Source organism: Typopeltis vanoorti, chromosome 6, assembly GCF_054136105.1.
Source record: "Typopeltis vanoorti isolate ZY-2024b chromosome 6, IOZ_Tvanoo_1.0, whole genome shotgun sequence".
Lineage (NCBI taxonomy): Eukaryota > Metazoa > Arthropoda > Arachnida > Uropygi > Thelyphonidae > Typopeltis > Typopeltis vanoorti.
The window spans coordinates 123,500,967-123,523,350 of NC_143554.1; the positions used below are offsets into that span (position 1 = coordinate 123,500,967).

General features: G+C 36.6%; 1 protein-coding gene across 3 annotated transcripts in view; it reads right to left on the reverse strand.

Moving 5' to 3' along the window:
- LOC150105891 (putative fatty acyl-CoA reductase CG5065) overlaps positions 1–22,384 on the reverse strand; it is a 337,145-nt gene that overhangs the window by 256,947 nt on the left and 57,814 nt on the right. For 2 of the 3 annotated variants that reach the window (XM_090394387.1, XM_090394386.1), the window contains exon 1: positions 19,210–19,835. The exons of the other annotated variant lie outside the window; for it this stretch is intronic. The gene's annotated coding sequence lies outside the window, so the exon portion shown is untranslated. Of the gene's footprint in view, positions 1–19,209; positions 19,836–22,384 lie in introns of those variants that run through there. 3 annotated transcript variants of the gene reach the window in all.

Below are 22,384 nucleotides of genomic sequence, written 5' to 3' on the forward strand. Positions count from 1 at the left end.
ATATACAAAAGAAGCTGATATTGATATCAAAATTTCAAACTTTCTAAAGATAACAGGAAGGATCAATAATATTTTCAAACCTAACCAAGTTCAAAAGCATACACGAATACGAGTTTCCAAGTTTTGGCAAGACTTTCTCTACTGTATGAAAGTATGAACCATAAAAACTGCAGAAGAAAAAAGAACAGACACTGGAGAAATGGAATTCTTGCGAAGGACAGCAGGCTAATGCTCTCTGGGACCAAAAAAAAAAAAAAAAGCACATAAATATGTAAAGAAATAAAAATACTGATTATTGGACAAAGTACATGAATACTGAAAGAAGTGGACTGAACCTATCGAAAGAATGGACGGTTCAAGACAAACAAACAAACAATACTCATACCACCTAGTTGGAGGATACGGAAGTCAGTAATGACAAGGAAAAGATGCAATGAGACCCAAACAGACCATTGGGCCTAAAACTCCTGAAAGGATGATCAATATGCACCACCAATTTGAGACTTCCAAACCCGATCTATTATACACTGAACCTCAACCGGCATCCATTGTTACAGCCACCTAAACTTTTCACAGCACATATCTATAAGGGTGGAACATACGCTTTTGTCAGGTCTGATATCACATGGAATCTCTTATATTATCTGATTGAAGATTTCCACTCTTTTTTTTTTAATTTTACTACTCAAATTCTAATGATTAGACTGACCCCGTTGATTATCTATCTATGAAAGTTGATCACATAGAGTCTAATAACTTAACCAGTGAGATAATCTTCCTTGGAAATTTCACTCCATAATTTCGACTGGTTCCTCTTCTCTAACTTCACAGATCAAGTTGGAAGAGAAGCTGAATTGTCTGTTGTCAGTAATGGCCGAATGCAAATTGATAACCTACCTTCCAGAATTTCAGATAATTCCCATCATTCTCCCAACAACCTGGAACTTTTCTTAACCAGCTTTTCCCCTCACATACACTGCTGACATTAGCTCGGAACTTTGACCATATCCTAACCATCTTTCTCTATTCTACCAGAGAATCAACCAGTCTCATATCCTATAGTATAATATAATAATGGTGCCCAATGGATGAACTTCGGATTTCTATGCGTCTTTTCATGGTCTGATTATTGCTTCTAATCTCTGATTCAAGCGTTATATATGTAAATATACGCAGATGATTTTACGCGTGGTCGTTCTTGATATTCAAAGGCGTCTGATCGTGTTTATCATCGAGGCTTTCTCGGGCAATCTTATAGTTTCCCCCTCCTTCCCTTTGTGACAGGATTGCCAGCTTCCCTCTATGGTCATTCAATGTGTGTCGTGGTGGATGACTTCATGTTATATATAAATGCTGGGGCATCCAGGGTTCTGTACTCTTACAGCACTCTTCCTTCTATTATATCACTGGCATTTTCTGATTTCAAATCACGTTAATAGTTTTGCTTCATTCTTTTTCATTAATTCGAATAGCATAGTACTCGTATGATCCAAGCTTCAAAGTCTTCCATAAAGTCTTAAACAATGATCTCATAGTTCTCAGGTGGGGTGAAGAAAATCTAGTGAATTTCAATGCTATTAAAATACAGTCCTGTCTTATTACCAAGGAGGGAATTCCTGCTTCGCTCCCTCTTTTGATAATGTCCTAATTTCTAATAGAGAAAATCCCCTCCCTCTTCCCCACCTTCCTGGGTGAATTGCACCTCTAGCCTATCTTGAGATGCAAGTTCTAGATAAGCTAGAGGAGCATCACAGCCTCCAAAAAATTATATCCAAAACACCTATTCTCTTGCTATCACTTTATACATTCCACATCTGACTAATCTTAGAATATTGCGTGAATAATTATATAATTATTCCAGCAATTTTGGAATAATTTAGCCACCTGAGAATAATTTTCGATTTACTTCATTTGGGATAGCGTAATCGAACCTACCTAAGAATTCTCGATTTTTTTTATACAGTAGAAGCCTTTATAGGTAATCTCTTTCCTCTCTCATTGATTCTTTCCAGTCACCCCTTCTCAGACTTTTCGTATGTGCGTTACTTTCGTGAACAGTGCTCCACCGAAGTAGCCGCTACACTCCTCTGCTTTGTTCTAAGCATGTAAGAACCAGAGCAACTACTGATCAACATCCGCACACAGTTCAAACACATCGAATCTTCTTTTTTTATTCCATCTATCTTTAGTTTGAAAAACAGCGCCTTCCCCATACTGTTTTTCCCAACAACATAGCTTTTCAAGAAACTTGCTAATGGAGTCCTTCTTTCCTCTTAAGGGTCAGTTATGAAAAAAATAATTCTTATATAACATTCTTTAATTAGGATGTCATTTAAGAATTAAATTAAATTTCCGCGTGAGCGGATAAAAAGTGTGTTAATACAGTAACAAAGTAGGTGTTAATACAAAATTAAACACTTCGCTCAGTTCTTTCATCTGGATTAATATGCAAAAAAAAACATTCATTTATATCAATTTTGATAATATTTGCAAGTTTACAATGTATAATTCAGACCCCACTCTAAATATGCAGTTGGAATAGAGATTATGTAACACTATATTTATTATTCACTACATTACTTGTTTATAAATGCTGTTTTATCAAGTATAACTTAAAAAATAGTTCCGTGTATATTTTGTTTTTTGCTAAATCGATCAGAATAATTTCACATTATGTTTATAAATTGTGTGATTATGGTAAGCAGATTTCAAAATTTCCTAGAAGTAAGGCTTCTCGGTTTCGCGATAATGCATCGCCAATTTGGAAATGATCATAGAAAAAGTAGCATATAAGGAATAAACTGAAGAATGATATTCACACGTTAAGACAATAGAGAAACGAACTGCTCGTCACGTTCTAAAATACGTTGTCTAGGTGAAAAATCAACAAAAACAAACGTGAATATGACACGAAGCACGTCATGTTTATTTATTCGCTAATGTAAAAACACAATTAAGACTTAATGCACTGGCCTCATAACTCCAAATAGCCAACGGTATGAATGAAAAACAGGAAAACTGCACCTATTCTACACTATCCGGAAAAAAAAAAATTATGAAAAGGAGTTATAGAAAAGTATGAAGAGAATGGAAACGTGATGAATGAATTTTTGAATTGGATAATTCGTTATGTGGCGAGCTGGAGGAGGAATTGACTGTAGACAAATGACCTTGCTAGGTGGAACAGTGACGAATGCGGATGACGTACTAGGATCGTTTAATGAATACTTTCTTAGGATATTTCATTTTCCGGCAAAGCAGGATATATTCTTACGGAGGCGGAGATGGTTGAAGGATTAGAAGTGAGGGAAGTTTTATGTGGTTCCCACCCACGAAAGGTCATCAGTAAATCTATTAATAGATTTGTACCGTGAGTGAACTAAGGATTTTTTTTCTCCATTTTTAATCCATTACACACACACACACACACACACACACACACACACACACAGGTAACCCTCGTATAATGCGGTTTCGATATAACGCGGTCTACAAATTGTAGTAACCCTCGTTGAACGCGTTACTTATCTTTTCATATATTTTTCAATGGGCGACTTAAAAATCAATTTTTATCTTAGTTAAATTTGCGCCTGCCCTATCGCGCATATAGTTATAAGCAGCGAATTTATATTAGGGGAAATAGCCTTTAGCACACATGTATGTCAATTGTTTGCCGTATAAAATATTTATTGTTGAAAGCTGTCTTCGTTTTCTGCCAGGAAAGCGCATTAAAAATCACAATTGTGTTAATCTCAAGCTGAGCACTTTATTTTTTGGTGAGTTACATATATAATGCTTTTTTTTATATAAAAAAAAAATATTTTTATAGTAATGGCCACTTAGATTTAAATGAGGAGGAACTGGTACAATTTATAGATGACGTCGAACCACATAGCGGGGAAACTTCTGCCAAAGATTCTGATTGTGATGAATCCGTTAAAGAATTCAGTTTAAAGAAATTAGCAGAAGGACTGAACTTGGCGAGAAAGTTATTTTATGGATAATGATCTCTCAATGGAGCGCTCCGGAAAATTCACGAGACAATCGGATATTTGTTTAGCTCCATATTATGAACTTAATAAATAATTGCAGCATAGTGGTAAGCAAAAGTCTTATTACTGACTTCTTGATAACTAAACCAGTCGAAGTATGCAATGAGAATTATACTAATGATGTCCAAGAGATATCAAGTGATGACGACGTCCGGCCACTCGTAAATAAAGAACATCTACGAAATATTAGTTTTGAAGAGAGTGACGACGATTAAAATATACACTTTATTTTGCCTAAAACGTTTATGTATTATGTGCAAAGAAGTTTACGTACAATTTATAATTTTTTATAATTTTCTACTATGTATTTGTTTCATAGTTTATGTTTTCTTAACTTATATGAATTACTTCAATTAAATAAAAATATATTTTTGTTGGATATGTCATTGTTTATATAATCTTTAAAAAAAAAAAAAAACATTTCGAAACCTAACCCTACTTTTTCTGTGATCTGAGTCTCGCATAACGCGATTTATATAACGCGCCATTTCTATGGAACCTAACATCCGCGTTATACGAGGGTTACCTGTATATAAAAAGAAACCGAACTTTTATATATATATATCTTTTTGTTCTCGAAAGCGGCAACCTTCATTAGTGTTGTGTCAACTGTTTATGACATTTGTTTCATTAGAAGCCGAGTTATAGTGCCAGGAGTGACGGTGTGTTTTGACGAACGGTTGGAAAATGAGTTTCAAACAGAGAACTGTGATTGACTTTTGTGTTAAACTTGGTAAGATTTACCGAAAAGCACCAAATGCTTCAAAAAGCATACGGGGATGAATGCCTATCCTGTACTTAGGTTTACGAGTGGTTTAAGCGATTTCAAAGTGGTCGTGAGACGCTTGAGGACGACGAAATGCCGGGCCGTCCAAAAACTGCACTGAGCGAAGTTAACATCCGAAAAGTGCGTGATTTCATCAAAGAAAACCCGAAATCGTCCTTGAGATTGATTGAAGATGAATTGGGGATTCCAAAATCAACTCTGCACAGCATTTTGACCGAGAGTTTGGGCCTTCGTAAATGGAATTCGCGATTTGATCCCCATAAGTTGACCGACGACCAAAAAAGTACCGAATTGAACACTGCAAGGACCTCATTAAAACTTCTTTCAAGGAGGTTTGAGTCCTCGTAAGGACTCAAACCTCCTTGAAACGATCGTTACTGGTGACGAAACGTGGGTGTTTTGAGTATGAGCCCGAAACAAAGCGCCAGAGTGCTGAGTGGAGACCACCAGAAGAGGGGCATATCCGAAAAAAAGTCGCTTGGAGAAGTCAAAAGTAAAGACAATGCTGATTTGTTTCTATGATTCCAAGGGCATTATCCATAAAGAATTTGTTCCCTGCCAAACGGTCAATGGTGAGTTTTATCTCGAAATTTTGAAGCGATTGATAGCGAAAATTCGTCGCGTCACGTCACGATATTCATGCGTACGGTATGAATATCGTGATGCAGGCAGCTGGTCACTTTTGCACGATAATGCACCATCTCATCGTTCGAACATTGTGAGACAGTTTTTGAGCAAAAACCAAGTTTATGTTGGATCACACAAATTTGGCACCATGTGACTTCATATGCCGATGGAAAGAAAGCGATACGACACCACTGAAAACGTTCAAGCAGCAGCAACCAACTCTCAACAGTATCCCAAAAACCGATATAAAAAACTCATTTAACGATTTAATTGACCGTGCCAAACGTGTATCGAAGCTGAGGGAGGGTATATTGATTGAAATAAATGATTTGAATAATTATAATTGGCCTGTGTTTTATTTTCTATCAAAGTGCGGTTTCTTTTTGGACAGAGGGTGAATATATATATATATACACACACACATATATATAATCATATATACAGGGTGTCCCAAAATTCACGCAAGAAGTAATTTTGATAGAAAACACAGGTTTTTAATTAAAAATTGTAATTTCTTATCGATTCATAAAGTATACAGTATAGGGTTATGCATGGAACAGCATATCAGGTAAATGGCCTCCACGGCTTTGCTGGCACATACACTCTTTTGTCGAAATTTTCCATCACCGTTTTGCATAAATGTGGCTGAATTTCGTTGATACAGCGCTCGATTTCCTCCTTCAAGGCGTGGGTGGTCGTGGGCTTGTTGGCTTAGACTTCAAAAAACCCCAAAGAAAAAAGTCCAACGGCGTTAACTCACATGATCTGGGCGGACAATTCTGATCACCAAAACGGGACTTTACACGACCAGGAAATGACTCATGCAGTAATTGAATTGTTTCTCGGATTGTATGGCATGTGGCACCGTCTTGTTGAAACCACATGTCGTCCACATCCATATCTTGCAATTTAGATACACAAAAAACTGGATTATCATGTCGCGATAGCGAGCACCATTAACTGTTATTGCCTTACCAGCCGTATTTTCGAAGAAGAATGGACTGATGATGCCTCCAGCCCAAAATCCGCACCAAACAGTGACACGTTGTGGATGCATTTGTTTCTCAACAATCACTCGTGGATTTTCTGAACCCCAAATGCGACAATTTTGTCGATTAACGAAGCCATCAAGACGAAAATGAGCCTCATCGCTGAAGATGATTTTGTTCGAAAAATAAGCATCCACTTGTTGTTGTTCCATAATCCATTCAACGAACTCTCTTCGCTGTGTGTGGTCATTTTTAATAACCCTGAACTGTCAGCTGTCACGCTGTCTTTTTTTTTCTCGTTGGCAACACTTTACCGCACAAATGGCGCTAAATTTAAATCTTGCGTGAATTTTGGGACACCCTGTATATATATGATTGATTATATACTGTACTGATTATGTGACTATTATATCTGAAGTATTGTATTGTATTATATCATATCCTTCTCCTCCGTCAAGGACGCGTTGAGTCCCCTCTTAATGAGCGGTTACTAGCGTATTAATGTAGCCGGTTCGCCACGCCTCTGCTGCCTTCATGACTATCTGTGTGGGTGTTCACGGGGCCAGTTTACCTGTTTGCGGGGTGAACTGGGGGAGAAAAACCCTGCTGCTCAAGACCGGCTAACTTGGCTATGGCTGAGGAAGATCCTTAAGCTCCTCACGTAGTCGACGGGAATCGAACCTAGCCCACTCCTTCCTCAGGCATATGGTTGCGAAGCGCATAGCCACTAGGCCAACCGCGCAGACAAGTATTATATACTGTACTGAATTATTATGTACTGTACTATATTGTACTGAATATACAGTATATAGTGTTTTTTTTTTTATTCCCACCTAAAGACAATCGCAAATATCCATGCCCACGGCGGGATTCGAGCCCACAACCTGTAGGTTCGAATCCCGCTGTGGGCATGGATCGGGTACGCTAACCACTCGCCAGGCCGGCAAGTGTATTTACAACCGGGTGCGTTTAGGATACTAAAGTTCTTTCCGTGTCAGCAAGGCGATGGGAGGATGATATTTCTCCATGTGTTTTTGGAGTGTACTAAGGAACTAACAATCCACTGACCTGGACGTTTAATGAAAGCCTTGTAAGTGAAAAAGTTCCCTGAGGGTGGAAAGATAAGACAGGGACATTGCATAAGGGTGATGGTAAAATGGAGACATATCTGACTAGTCGGCGGTTAAGAATTTGGAGAAACTGGTAATTATTCATGCAGGCATGGAACAGAAATGCAATTGGTAACCCAAACTGCTACGTATGGGTTTTGATAAAGTTGGTAGTGTTGATTAGCAATTAGCTGTCTGGTAGATACGAGCTGTGTATGAGGGAGCAATATCAGGATTCAATACTGGAACCGTTACTGTTCACCAATTATGTCAACGATGCTGTTACTAGACTTCAGGGAGATATTCAGTTATTTGCGAATAACGTGAAAGTAGAGAATTTATTAAGTGTGAAGCCAATGTAGTGGCTTCACATTAGATGATACAATACTACCCTCAGTATTACCCATTTTGCAGTAGTCATTTTTATTAAATATGTCTTCTTTAACGAGACATTGTCTACTTCTTAATTTTCTAATTCATGGTGGCTAACTTCACAGTGAGCTATCGACCTGCTACTAATGGCTCACGAAAAAAGTTAAGCAAGTTTGAGCGCGGTTAGTAGTTGGAAGGAGATCAATCGTTCGATGCTGCTGCCACACTCTCCCTCGATGAGTCTTTGGACTCCCTGGAGGTGTCAAAATAATAATTTCTCCCCATAGTCTTAATTCCTATTCCATCAAATGATCGCTATTACAGGAATTCAATTAAAAGTATCCGTCGCTATTTCTCCTAACACTATCATGATTATCACGAAATTGATCTAAAAATTACTTTAGTTCGACTAATTACTAGTTGCTTTTTATTAATTAGTAAAATTATTAATACTTTTTCCTCTATCTTTAATAGACCCATAATAGTATTACTACATCATTCATTACGTTATCATAATCTCGCCTTCAAACTGTGTAGTCCCTATGTTTATCATGCACCACACACATTGAAACTGTAGTCCAGAACAGGAATTCAACGTATCATCGATTTCATATTGTAAATCTTCTCTAATAATAAAACTTTTTTTCCTGTTGTGTAGCTCAGTGGAGATGGCTAATCACCCGAAGAGAGAGCGTTGCAAGTTCGATTTTAGTCCACGACTAGAAGAACTCTTACTAAACCTTTTTTCTAATGGTTCCAGAGTTAGTCGATCTCTGGCATGGCCAAGTGAGATTTTTCTCCCGGAAACTCTGGCTTTTCGTCCTGTAAACTCAGGAAAATCGACCGTGAACCCCACACTATTTTCAGACAGTAAAACATAGTTAGGATTGAGGACCACGAGGTGGCGGCACTTGTCAATCGCCTCTCTTCACCGGACCATGTGTAATTTGTAATAGTCTTGGGCCAGCTATCTCAATGGCTACCGGTGGAGATTGAACTGCCCCACCCCACTCTCCAAAAGTTGGATAGGGCTATAACGGCCTCAAAATGGCCTCGCCGTTTTAGCCCTATTCTATTCCCTACAGTCCTATTTTATTCTCTATACGGGAATAAAACACGCTAGCTGATTTTTTAACCGAGAACTCTTCCCCCCCCCCATCTCTTTAAATAACCATTTCTTTATTATGAACGCCATCGTTAAACCAAGATGCAAAAATAACGATATGCAGCTTAATTTCTCGATCACAGTAATAATTAAAACGACGTGAGCTTATTCTTTAAAGACTTACATGCATTGATACATAAAAACGTGATACCATTCAAAGTACACTTTCTGTTGCAGTTAATGAGAAAATCACGATCTCTTCTTACATTATAACCATTATGGAACTTTAATGAACGTCATCGTTAAACCAAGATTCAAATATCCCAACAATATGCGACTTAATTTCTCCAGTAATATATTTTTTTTGAGTCATTTCTAAATATTTTAAAAACATTACTTTAAAATACCCCCCCCCCCAAAAAAAAAACCATTATTATTAACAAACCGATGTCAAATGAATAAAGTCACAATCAGGTGAAGCATATAGCCTACTTAAAATTCACTAAGTTGCCGCTGGTGACCAAGGTCCATTGGTTGTCAAATCTCAATATTAATGAAATCTTTTTTAAATGTAGCAATTAAACAAAAAATTTTCCGATGGTCTTAAATAATTCGATTTAAAATCATTTTTCATTACAATAATTATGTAGTTCACTTATAGCTATTCGCAACATACTAGAGTAATTTTGACGTCATCTAAGCTATTTATCTAAAATATTTCCTAACTTACTCTACGCTTCATCATGGCAGAATTTCATGTCAGCACATAATGCGGGATCTGTGTAAGCTGCTTATTAAAATCCTTCTTGATCGAATTTATCGACTAAAAGAAACCTATTATCTATCTTCTCCCTTTTAATTCAGGAACACTTATCCTCTATTAAATCACCTAGCGAATTTAGCAATACGGTATAACTCAACCACTGCGTCTCCTATAGATAATTTGCTTCAGTAAAGTAATTTTCACATTCGGTAAAATAACGTCCAACTAATTCAGTAACCAAAATAATCTTTGGTTATTTACAAATAGATATAAAATCACCTTCTTCGCATTTCATATGGTAGCCATAACCTCGCATGTGATAATTACAAACGCAGTCGGACCTTCCTGTCCAAATTCTATTTCTTCGGAATTAGTGGCCTCCAATTTTTTTTACCCTTGTGTTTCCTTTCCATGCAAAGAATAATAATAAAATACTAATCAATCTAATATAACAAGAAACTAAGTCGACAAGCAGTTTATAATTAAGCTACTTGTCAACTAAGCTTACTCGCCCTTATAGTTTCTCACATCCTAGACAGAATTTGAACTCGCGTCATTCCAACCGATGAACAAATGTCGCGACATCCGACTGACCTCTGGAGACATGCAATACGAATGAGATGTTCACCGTACGTGTATTCCTAAGTTATTGATGCTTTTCAGTCGAGAAACGATGGTGGGCAGGAATGGGAAAATGAAAAACCAAAAGCAGCTGGCTGCGTTTCAGTGTTGATCCTCTGGGATATTAAATCAAGTTTCTCTCAGATATTTGCATTTCTAACCAAATCGCAGTACAGAAGTGTCAATGCCCGTAGAGAGTTCACGGTATAACAAGCTATCTGAGAAAAATCGTCATCGATGTCTCAGTACAAAGAACATCTAGCTTAACTGACGGTTTGGGGAGTAAAAATGCTTAGGTGATCTTTATAGACTGGAGATATTGTTTTATAGTTTTGTCTTCTTACCAATATTTACTTAACGACTTCGCTGAATATGTCACATATATTGCTCGTGCAAGGTAATGGCAGCTTTGGCTAGCTGGAAAAAAAAAAAAAAAAAAAAAAAAAAAAAAAAAAAAAAAAAAACGAGGGGGGGGGGGGTTAACCTAACCTATCCTGCAACTGATACTAGCTGTTATCGAAATATTTTACCTGCATATGAAACCTCGAATTCCTAATCGACTTAAAAGTCAGAGTATTATCCTTACCAGCGAGATAAACAACCGTGTATGGAACGGCACTAGGAAGGCAAAAGGTAAGTAGTACTGGACTATTCTCACCGGTCGGTGCAAGGGACGAACAGCGAAATCACTGGTTCTTCTCGTAAACTTATTACTACTACTTAGTACCTCTACTGGATCTAGAACTTACTGCAAGAAGGCTTTACACATATCTGCTTATTTATGTCATTTCAATTTACTTAGAAACTACACACTCTCTCTCTCTCCATTTATCTGTAGTCAACGTTCCAGAGTTCCAAAACCGTAGTGATCATTACCTTTAATACCTTCCAATATATCCTCATTCTCTCAAAATCTTGCACAGCAGTCAAATGCAGCCAGAAAGGCAAAGTACGAATAGCTTTTGATTGTCAATTTCTCTGAATTTCCTTTATCCACTATTCGCATAAAGTTTTCTAAGCTTGCACTGTGTTCACACCCAAGGCGACACTGCATCCTATTTCTAAGGGCCAAAGTGCAAAACGACACTTCGCGACACTCAACTCATTCACACTTATCTGCATAGCCTATCAATTCTTCTGAAGGAATATACTACACAGTTTTCACAACTCCACCTTTGCGTCATCGGCAGACAAGTATCACTGTTTTAAAGCAGACTTGTTTATTTTGCTCTTTTTAGATAAGAGATATGACAGGGAAGCATATTATAGATTTAATCTTCTTGCTTATATATCTATGTAAAAGAACATTTTCGATTTCCATAGCAACACTATCGAAAACTTGAAACGTCAGTGAAATGCTCTTGGTTTTGGTTTAGCAGTGCAAATACATGACTATTTCCGCATCCGTATCTTTAAACTGGAGTATTGACAATCTTTTTCACACTTGACTAAGCCGCGTGCAGACTCATAACGGCGACCAAACTCCTAGCTGTTAGAAAATAAAGAAAATTATGAGAGAATCATAAAACGCTGCGCTTTTTAATTAGCACTCTTGTTGCAGTGCATTAGTCTTATTAAAACTGAACTTCGAGCCGTTTTTTTTTTTTTTTGGCTTAACGTATTTCAGTCAATTTTGTTTTGCCTAATTTCGCTACTAAAAATGGTCCTACCGAAACCAAAGACGCGGCTGGACAAAGTTTAGAAGAAATTCTAAATGCGACATTAAATTCCATGAAGTGAGAAAGGGATTTCGAATCACTACAAATTGTGCCAATAAATATGGTTCAAGTGAAGGCAAAATTGCAAATTATATTAAATTTATTGCATGTTCGGTGAAAGGGATATCTGTTCAAACAAAATGCGAGTTCGAATCCCGCAGTGGCATGGGTGTTTGTGATTGTCTTTCAGCGGGAGATGAATTTCATCAGCTGGTGTGAGACCACCGTCTCGCTTATTCAAAGCCTGAAGTAACTCGAAAAACGTATATATGTTACGGTTAAAGTGATAAATCCGGTTATTATTAATAATTACCGGTTAAAGTGAATAATTCCTAGAGGAGTCTGGTAAATGTAATAAAAACATGTTTATAGGTTTTCATTCTCAATAGAAATTATAACAGCTTAGGTTAGGTTAGTTTATAATGAAAAAAGTAAGGAAAGTACTTCTTTTGCACTCAATGAAATCAGAAATCATTATAAACCAACTTAACCTAACATCCATGGGCAGATGAATGGGGATTTTAGCTCTCTCTCCCAGTAACAGCCCCATTCATCTGTCTACGAAGTGATTAACAGTTGCATTCGAAATTGTACGTTCGTGCACTTGAAAATGTCTGTCTGTCTGACAACAGGTGACTTAAGAGATTCTCTTCAGTTCCTCTCAAAATCAGAGAGGAACTGATCAGTGTTTTTCTCCATTGATGAGGAAAGAGGTACAGCAACGACGTTTATCTATTATCTCCATTCATCTGCCTACAACAACTTTTATTTGTTATCCCCATTTATCTGTCCGCAATCATTAAGCTCGGCCCACAACAACATTTATCTTTCATCCCCATTAATCTGCCTACGACTACACTCTGGTTCGACATGCGACATCCAGATTAGTTTATAATGATTTCTGATTTAATTGAATGCAAAAGAAGTACTTTCCTTACTTTTTTTCATTATAAACTAACCTAACCAATAAAGGTTAGGTTAGTTTATAATGATTTCATTGATCATAAACTAACCTAACCTGTTATGATTTCTATTGAGAATGAAAACCTATATATAAAACCTATAAACATGTTTTTATTACATTTACCCTCCTCTAGGAATTATTCACTTTAACCGGTTAAAGTGATTAATTCCCGTAAATTATTAATAATAACCGTATTTATCACTTTAACCGTAACATATACACATACATACGTGCGCACACACACCTTCAAAATGATTTGTCACTGTAAATGGTGCGAGTGAAACAAAAAGGGACACAGGAGATTAAGGATTTCAGATACCCAATTTTCATAAAATCCATCCAACCGAGAAAAAAAAACATGACGTTAGACGAAGAAAAACGATTGTGAGACTAAACTAACTTTTAACAAATATTTTGCGAAAAGCATCTAAAAGAACAGGCATAACTGTAATGTTATTGTATGTGATAAAGTTTCTTGAAATCCTATTAATGAAATTTTAAAATTTCCTAAAAACAATTACCATTTCACGATTTTATTTTGTACTTAAATTAACACACACACACACACACACACACACACACACACACACACCTGGCTCGACAAATTATGCAAAATTCTACTCGCCACGTAAAAAATATACTCGCCCAGCTCAAGCTCCCTCCCCATACAAATACTTTTTTTTTTTTAATGAAATGTCCCAGGAAGTCAATAGGAGTTCCATAAAGTGATTAGTGGTGATGTAGCACTGTTTGGAGAAGACTGCCTTTGCTTGAGAATCATTCTAAGGATTCTTAAAAGGTAAGCGCTTCGTGCACGGATTGCCTTTCTCAAAAAATTGTCGCGATAGGAAAGTTATTCCAACTTCTGCTAGATTCAGAGAGACTATTCAGTTGCCTGGAGCTCACGCAATTGACATTCGCGCTAGTTCTTCCTTGATAGGGAACCAACTTCGAGCGGCTAAAAAAGATTTAGCATCTAATATGCAGTCTATTTTAGATCTTGAAAGAAAAATTTCTGCTACTCTAGACATTGAATTAGTGGATATCGTTCTAAACAATCTTTAACTCGCTCTTATGAAAAACATTCATAAAACTTATTGTCTGTCAAAAATTTACTGCTGACAACACTCCTACTAATAAATAAGTTAACATTTCCAGACGCCCGTTATTTCATGCTGAGACTAGTGTGTTACCTAAAGGCCGTGAGTTTCCTGTAGCACCTAACTCTTGATTTTTTTCCATAATATCGAAAGCAATCTGTAGAGACTTGCAAGCAAAGATGCTAATAAACTACATTTTGAAGTTGCTGCTTTAAAAGCAAATTACCTCCATGTGATTTATCTACAGTGAATTCCGTGCCCTGCTTTCATTTTAAGACAAAGGAACTGTATCTATTTCGAAAGCGGATAAAGGAAAAGCTGTAGTGATAAGGGATACGGCCGACTATGAGAAGAAGATAGATTATCTTTTAAAGGACACCTCCACCTATCAAGAGATTAGTTATAAACCTACAAAAACACAAATTAAACAAATAATCTCCTTGATAAAGTTGTTAGTTGGGATCAAAATACTTTGTATAAGTTAAGCACCCATTTTGGAAAGACTCGTTTATATGGTCTCCCAAAAACTCATTCTGTACAATCCAGATCGTTTATCAAGAATTCCATACATTTTCTCGAAAAAATCAAGAATATTCAAATAAAAGCCAACAAATCAAATACCAACATTACGCCATTATCTGACACCATTAGTTTACTATATGATGATATGCAATCAGGTTTTTGAATTTGTTACGCAATCAGGATATTTCAGCTGGAAAAGCAAGATCTGCAAACAGGTTGAAGGCGCTGCTACGGGTAGTGTTCCATCGCCACCTTTGGTAAACTATTTTTTGAACCAACTGAAAGATACCTTGTTCTCATCCGTTCATCTCCAACCCTCTCATTGGGTTCGTTACGTCGATGAAGTTTTTGCTGTATGGCTTCATTCTGAAAATGAACTCACCACTTTCCTATAATCGGATCAATAGCCTTCACCCACACATTCAATTCACAATAGAAAGAAGAAAAAAAAAATTACGGCAGTTTACCATTCTTGGAAAATCCTTACTCGCACAGCCTCCGGTGTTTGTCAACCAGTGTTTATCGAAAACCTACCGTCACTTGCAAATACATTCATTAAAGGTCTGCTCAAGAACCTCTCAAAAAATTGGTGTTATCAAGTCTTTAATTAATAGAGCACATAATGTGTACTCCTCTCCATCATGCTTACATAAGAATTTCACTATCAAAACTTTAATGGAATTTAATGGTTACAACCCTCATCAAATCCAGCAGATAATTGACTGCTATGTTCCAACACCTAAGGATTCATCAACAGGCAGCAAGGTTGCAATCCCACATATTTCTGGTATCTCTGAACCTATTGGTAGAATTCTGAAGACGTATCACCTTATTCCCTCATTCTCCTATCAACAAAATTTCTCGTCTGTTACCATCTACAAAAGACAAACTGTCATCTCTAGCTAATGTTTGCTAGATTCCTTGTGAATGTAATTTAACATAATTCAGGTAGATAGGTCGTTCTGTGGGAAAAAATAATGAACATCAATACTATATTGAATACGTGAAACCTCCAAAGTCTGGTCTGGCACAGCATAATATTGACACTAAACACAGTATTCGGTGGGTTGAGCTCGTCTTCACCATAGGAGCAATTTTAAACATGAACGCCTTTTCAAAGAAAGTTGTAAAGCCCTTTTATATCGGCCTAACTTGGATCGAAATGATTTTCCTTTATCTCCCATTTCTCATTTTATGTAAACATCAAAAATTGTTTTAATATTATTTATTTTGATTTCTAGTTTGCGGCAAGTGTTTTTAATTGGTAAACCGATTGTTGTATATACCTTGTATTTCTATTCTTTGATTTGCTTGTTTCTACAACTGATGATGTACTGTTATTTTCACTACGAAATATCTGTACTTTGTACGATAACCACAGTATATTATTACTGTGGTTATCGTATAATTTTGGTGTTTAAAGATTCTAAGAAGTCAATAAATAATAATAGGAAGAACAGAAAAAACAACTGATTTTTGGGAAACAATTTATATTAATTTTAAGTTCCAATAGTTCTGATATATTAGTTTCAATAGAGTGGAAGGAGGGGGGAATAATTCCACTACACAAGGAAAAATTCAAGACAGAAGTAGCAAATTATAGGGCCAATCAGTATATCAGGAGTAGTGGTTAAGGTTTTGGAGAAATTGGTAAAAATTAGAATTCAGGGTGGACCGAAATGATGCTTTATAAGGGGCAACATGGTTTTGTGAAGGGTAGGTCTTGCCTTAGTAACTTACTTTCTATAATCAAGTAACAGTGGAGCTGGATAAAGGAAATCCTTACTCGTGATACTGCTGGACTTTGCAGAGACATTTGACAGGATTCCTCACGGAACTCTGTTGCATAAATTGGAGCAAATGGGAATGGATCCGAGGCCGGTGATTTGGATGAGAGGGGTGGCTGATGGACGGATATTAAAGAATGGTTTATGGAGAAGTTGAATCCAGGAGAGGGCAGGTGACTAGTGGTGTACCTCAAGGCTCGGTACTTGATCCTCTGTTGTCTAATTTGTACACTAATGATATTGGAAATAATTTGAAAGGAAATATCCACTCGTTTGCTGATTATGCAAAATTGGGAAAAGCGATAGTGAATTCAAATGATGTAGATATTTTGGAGGATGACTTAAATAGGCTGACGGTATGGGCTAAGGTAAATGGCTGTCAGTTTAACGTGGCATGTAAGGTGATGCACTTTGGAAGGATGAGATCACATACCGTGTACTATATTATTAATGGAAATTAAATGCAAGAAGTTGACTAGACAAGGGACTCGGGAGTTATTGTGGACAGAGAACTTAAGCTTACAGGGTATATTGCAAAGGTTGCCAACACATCAAATTACATGGTTGTTGAAGAACACTGACAAGCAAGGATAGGGAAGTTATTGTTCCACTTTATAAGATCACATTTGGACTATTGTGCACAGGTCTGGTCACCTGGATTTCTTGATGAAGAAATGGAGAGGATCCAGAGAGACATTAAAAAGATTGTTGGTCTGTGAAATCGTTCCTCGTAGGAAACATTGGGGGCTCCAAAAATTAACTGATAGACGTAAGAGAGGAGATATGATAGAGGCATATAAATTATTAAAGGGATTTTATAGGAATGATACTGATGAGTTTCTTCTGAACAGTCACAAAGGTGTTAGGACTAGATTTTTTGCTTGGAGGGTGGTGAACGCTTCGTCTGTTAATGAATTCAAGAAGTGTGATGGGTATTGTGTGAATAATAGCTAGTGTGTTAATGCAGGGTCTACCGCGATGAGTCTTCTGACTCCACGGAGACACCGTTATATCAATAATAATAATTTGGTACATTAATGTAACGAATGCAAAACTAACGTAACAAATTAATTTGTTTTCTTAAATTAAAAAAATTTTAGAAAGTTACTTTTTATTAAATAAAAAATATTTTGTCTAGATACTCGCCATGGGTAGGCCAGCATATTTGTCGAGCCCTATATATATATATATATATATATATATAACAAATGCGTGACAAATACAGCAAACTGACTGAATATTAAATTATTTTAAAAACCAGAGACATCCAGCCTTTACGGAATTTTTTTTTTATTTTTAAGGCTGGATGTCTGGCTAATTTGTGCATAACGGCATGATCAGCTGGAAGAAGGATAGCGTCTCACTTGTATTCCATCCCACAGCTTTGCTTCTGAACAGCGAAAACGTCATCTCTACCACATGCACAAATTAACCAGAGAAGTCAAACTTAAAAAATCGATTCAACTTTCTTTTAATTTGTCTTGTTAACTTTACATGATGACAATCATTTCCCAGTGTCAGACGACTATTTACTGGAGACAGGAAATGACCGCTTGAAAAAGCGCTATGATTGGTATTTAGAGCAGGATTCGTGGATTATGTATCCATTAACCCATTCATGAAACTAAATGAGCACTGTCATCATTTCGTGAGTGGTATTAAAAAATGCAAGCAAGAGTTAATTTGTTACTTACAGAACAGTAGTTTTTGCAAAGTTCACTGTCCATCATGCTTGCTCAGATTTATTGCAATTAAATGCTGCGTTTTTTTTTTTTGTTTACTTATTTCTTTATTAGATTTTAATGTATTATGCATTTTTAGAAAATATTTCCTCGGCGAGGGCATCTCTTTAAACGTCGCTTTATAGTACAGTCAGTTCCATTCGCATCCGTGTAAACTGCAAAAAGTTCTGGAACAGCCGAATTTCATTTGACTACTTGTGAAAATAGTCGAGTCTTGAAGTAATTCGGAGTTGCTGAATGAGGCTAATAAACTTTAGTGATAACCGTCTTAGTGCTTTGAAAAACTTTGCGGTTCGCATGCACAAGGCTTGCAGACTGTCGTTGACCGCTGGTGTAGCGTCGTTGACAATATCTAGCCCTACTAATAGTTTTGGGTGGCAAACTGAAAGGCGCTAAGCGTCTGCCGGTTTACCTAGTGGCTATCACTGGGTAAATGTGACCAATAAAGATAATACGACTACCCTAATCACGTTTTGAAAAGTTATGCATTACTCTCCGCATCTGATATTTGTTCTTTTTCTTAACTGAGCCAGCGTTATTCGAGACAGCAACAGACAAGAGTCAAGGTCAAATCAGAGAGATCCCAAGCTGTGCAAATTAAGGTCAGTAGAAATGCACCTGTTTCAAAAAGGTAGTGAGTGGGAAGAAGTAATAACATCAATTAACGCTACAACATACCGATAAGAAAATATTTAGGCAAAGAGATCTGAAGAGTAACTATATACACTGATCTGGTCGGCAATCGCGCCAACTTCACGGACTTTTATTACTAAGTACGGATATATTGTGTTTTTCTTTTACTTTTTTAAATGTGCTCTTAAAAATACAGCAGTCTGAAGCTAATTCTAGATACAATAGTTAATCTTAATGCTTGATTGCTACTAGGAATTCGATCTTTAATTTAAAAAATTAAAACATTCATTTTCATTACAAAAATAACGACAAACTTACAGTATGGAAGTATTTAATTCTGAGTCCCAAGTGAAGGGGCTGGGAAACAATTGGTATCCACAGGTGGACCTTTAGATCCAACACCGATGGTATGCGAATAAAAAACAGGAAGATACATTTGTGACATTAACGTTGTTGACAAATTGAAAAATGAAGAATTATTCTGCAGCAGAAGTATCCTACATAATGACTGGCCGCTTCACTGTTTCATTATGAAAACTTCATCGTAAAAGGAGTCTCCACAGTTCGCTAAATGGATGCAATCAGATATCGAAACCGTGTCGCTAGTTGCGAATTTCATAACCCCATTTTTCTTGTGCTATCAAGAGGCTACCGATGACAATGCATTACACGTACAAGGTTCTAGCGTCAAGCAAAAATTCTGCCATTCGTAAGGTAAGACTGAGGGTGGGATGTTGGAAGTTTTTTTGGAGCGACCTTCTTGGAGACCAAATATATTACTTGCATCAGATACAAAGAAATATACCGATATAAATAATCGAATGTTGTTAATTTTAGAATACGGCCGAAGCAGCTATGATGCAACTATCTGTTAATATAAACCACAGAAAATATCAAAGCAGCCAGCAAATCAAAATCAGAATTTTAATGGCACCTGTGGCATCGTGATCAAGATAGTAAACGCATCAGACAGTAAATAACTTTGATAATGAAAAACACCTCAAATATTTCGTGCTGAATTTAACAGTACATCAGCGTGCGTGTGGAACAAACAAGCAAAAATACAGAATAAAACGTAAATACAATTTGTTAACCAATGAAATAGTTGCCGTGCACCACTAGAAGCATCATAAAAAATATGACTAAATGATAAATCATTCCTGATAATTACATAAGATGAGAATCTCCCAAACTTTTGGGACAGAGAAGCAATCATTCCGATTGAAATTATGCCGGTGTAAAAAGGCCTTCCGAACTCTTTGAAGAGACTTTCATATTTAAAACTGCTTTTATCGAGAGGTGAGAAATCAGCTTTTCTTTTAGAAGACCAATGACAGTTACAGATGTAACAGAAATGCTTCCACATATTTTCCAGTTACATAAACTTCTCTGAAGTTTCGAACTGAAAAAAGTGCTGTTTAAGAATGCAGAGTATAAATTTAAGCTCAATCTTGTGAGGGGAGGAGAGGGAAGTGCGGCATAAATGACTCGTCTAATGCCTTTTACTCTACAAAGTGGATTACAAGGCATTAGATGATTTAGAAAGTAGGCGGCATGCCTTTAGCCTTTAGAAATGGGTAGGTAGAATCTATCCTTAGATGTCAACGTTAGCTCATAGCTATTGTTTACTGCTATTATCTCGTGATCCTAAATACTAAGTGGTACATCGAAATTACGTGAGTTCTATCTTGGATTTTTATAGGGTTCAAAACCCTACACTACCTATATCAGAAATCGATTAACTCAGGAAATAAGAAAAAAAAAGTTCCTTTAGCGACTAGAATCAAGTCTTTACAGGCCAGCTTTATAAGGAAATGCTTTTGCCATAAAAGCTACACGGGCAACCAAGAGTACGAATTTTGCCTGGGTATCCATTTTGTCCAGCAGAGCACCTGGCATTAGCAGTTTAAGCATATGCTTAGGACCTCAGTAACAAAAAACGCAGTCATTATGTTAAGAAATATTACATTCAAAGAGAATGAAGTGTTTCGTAAATATTTTTATTATTGTTGAGGTCAGTTATTAAGCCATTTAAGCTATTTCTATTTAAGATACTTCTCTTGTGACTTAAATTTCTGCCGCTGGATTCTAGTCCAAATAAATAATAATAAATCTGCATAGGAAGCAGACACTTAATTTGCACTCAGATTACTTTTGTATTGTTTTAAAAATTCAGCAAGTTTGTTTGGTCCGCATAAAATACCTTCATTCAAACACCAATCGACTATATGATTACTACTAAAGGAAAAACAAAGCTTTGCTTGTATCAGAGGTGGGAGAGCCTATTCCTGAAAATGGGCACAAAGTGCAAGTCATTACATACTAATGATGTCATCACTGATTGTTTCTATGTAGCATCATAGTAGCCCACTTTTTGCTTTTTTATTGGATGAAAATTGTCGATAAGGCAATGATTTATAACACCGACAGGTGAATGCGACTAAGAATGCTCAGAATAACATACTGCTATTCTGAGCATACAGTTGAGGCAAACGTAAGTCAAGGGCAAGTTATGTATCCTAAATAAAGCTACTTAGTTCTGATAAAAATAAAAATAGTGTTGCACTGTAGGTTATGTTTGTAAACAAAGCGATAACTTACAGTAAATCACAGTTTAACATTCGTTCCGTTCCCTACATAAGAGCTAAACACAGTAGACAGGTGAAATTGAGGAAGATGATCGCCATTCTAAGCTTTACACTAATTTACTGTTGCTAAAAAAAAAAAAAAAAAAAAAGTAAATTTTTTTTTTATTATATAAAAACATTCAAACAGCCAAACAAAACAAACTGAAAAATTTATTTAAAATGCAAATAAAAGCATGTACCAATAACGTATTTTCATTCGTCAACGGGCGAAATCGGTAGATAACCAATCTACGTCTTTCATCACTGCAATTAGGTGCGTTTTCCCCTGGGGTACTGGATAAGTGATGTCCTTATAAGGACCGGCTTAAAGGGGCGAAGCAAGAATGCTTTTCATATTCTCCGTTATCTGTAGAGGACAGTGTAGGGATAAGGTGTTATTGAGCTATTAAAGCTCTGATCATGGCAGGAGGGTAACAGCAATAGCCGAGCCTCAGTTAGAACTTCATTAGCTACAGCATTGCCATCCATTACCCTCCAAGGGTATTGGATTGAATGAATCAATCACCGCATCTCACCATAAGTGATGTTTTAACCCTAACTGGTATTTATATGCACTCGTGAATGTTCTACGGTCGCTTATATTGAGCAGCGGAAATGTTAAAAAGAATTTTTTAAATGCAAATTATTTCCAAATTGAATTGTTAATAAGATAACTGCTCACTGCGCTCCTTCCATTCTTAACAAATAGTATCAAGATATCAACAAGACAACGAAACGTGGCTTATTATACAATATTGGTGATAAACAGAAAATGATAATCAAACCTAAGAAGTTCGTATATTATACACATCGACAGCCTTAAGAACCGATTCCTTGAGTATTTTAATGAGAAAGTCAGATTCCGA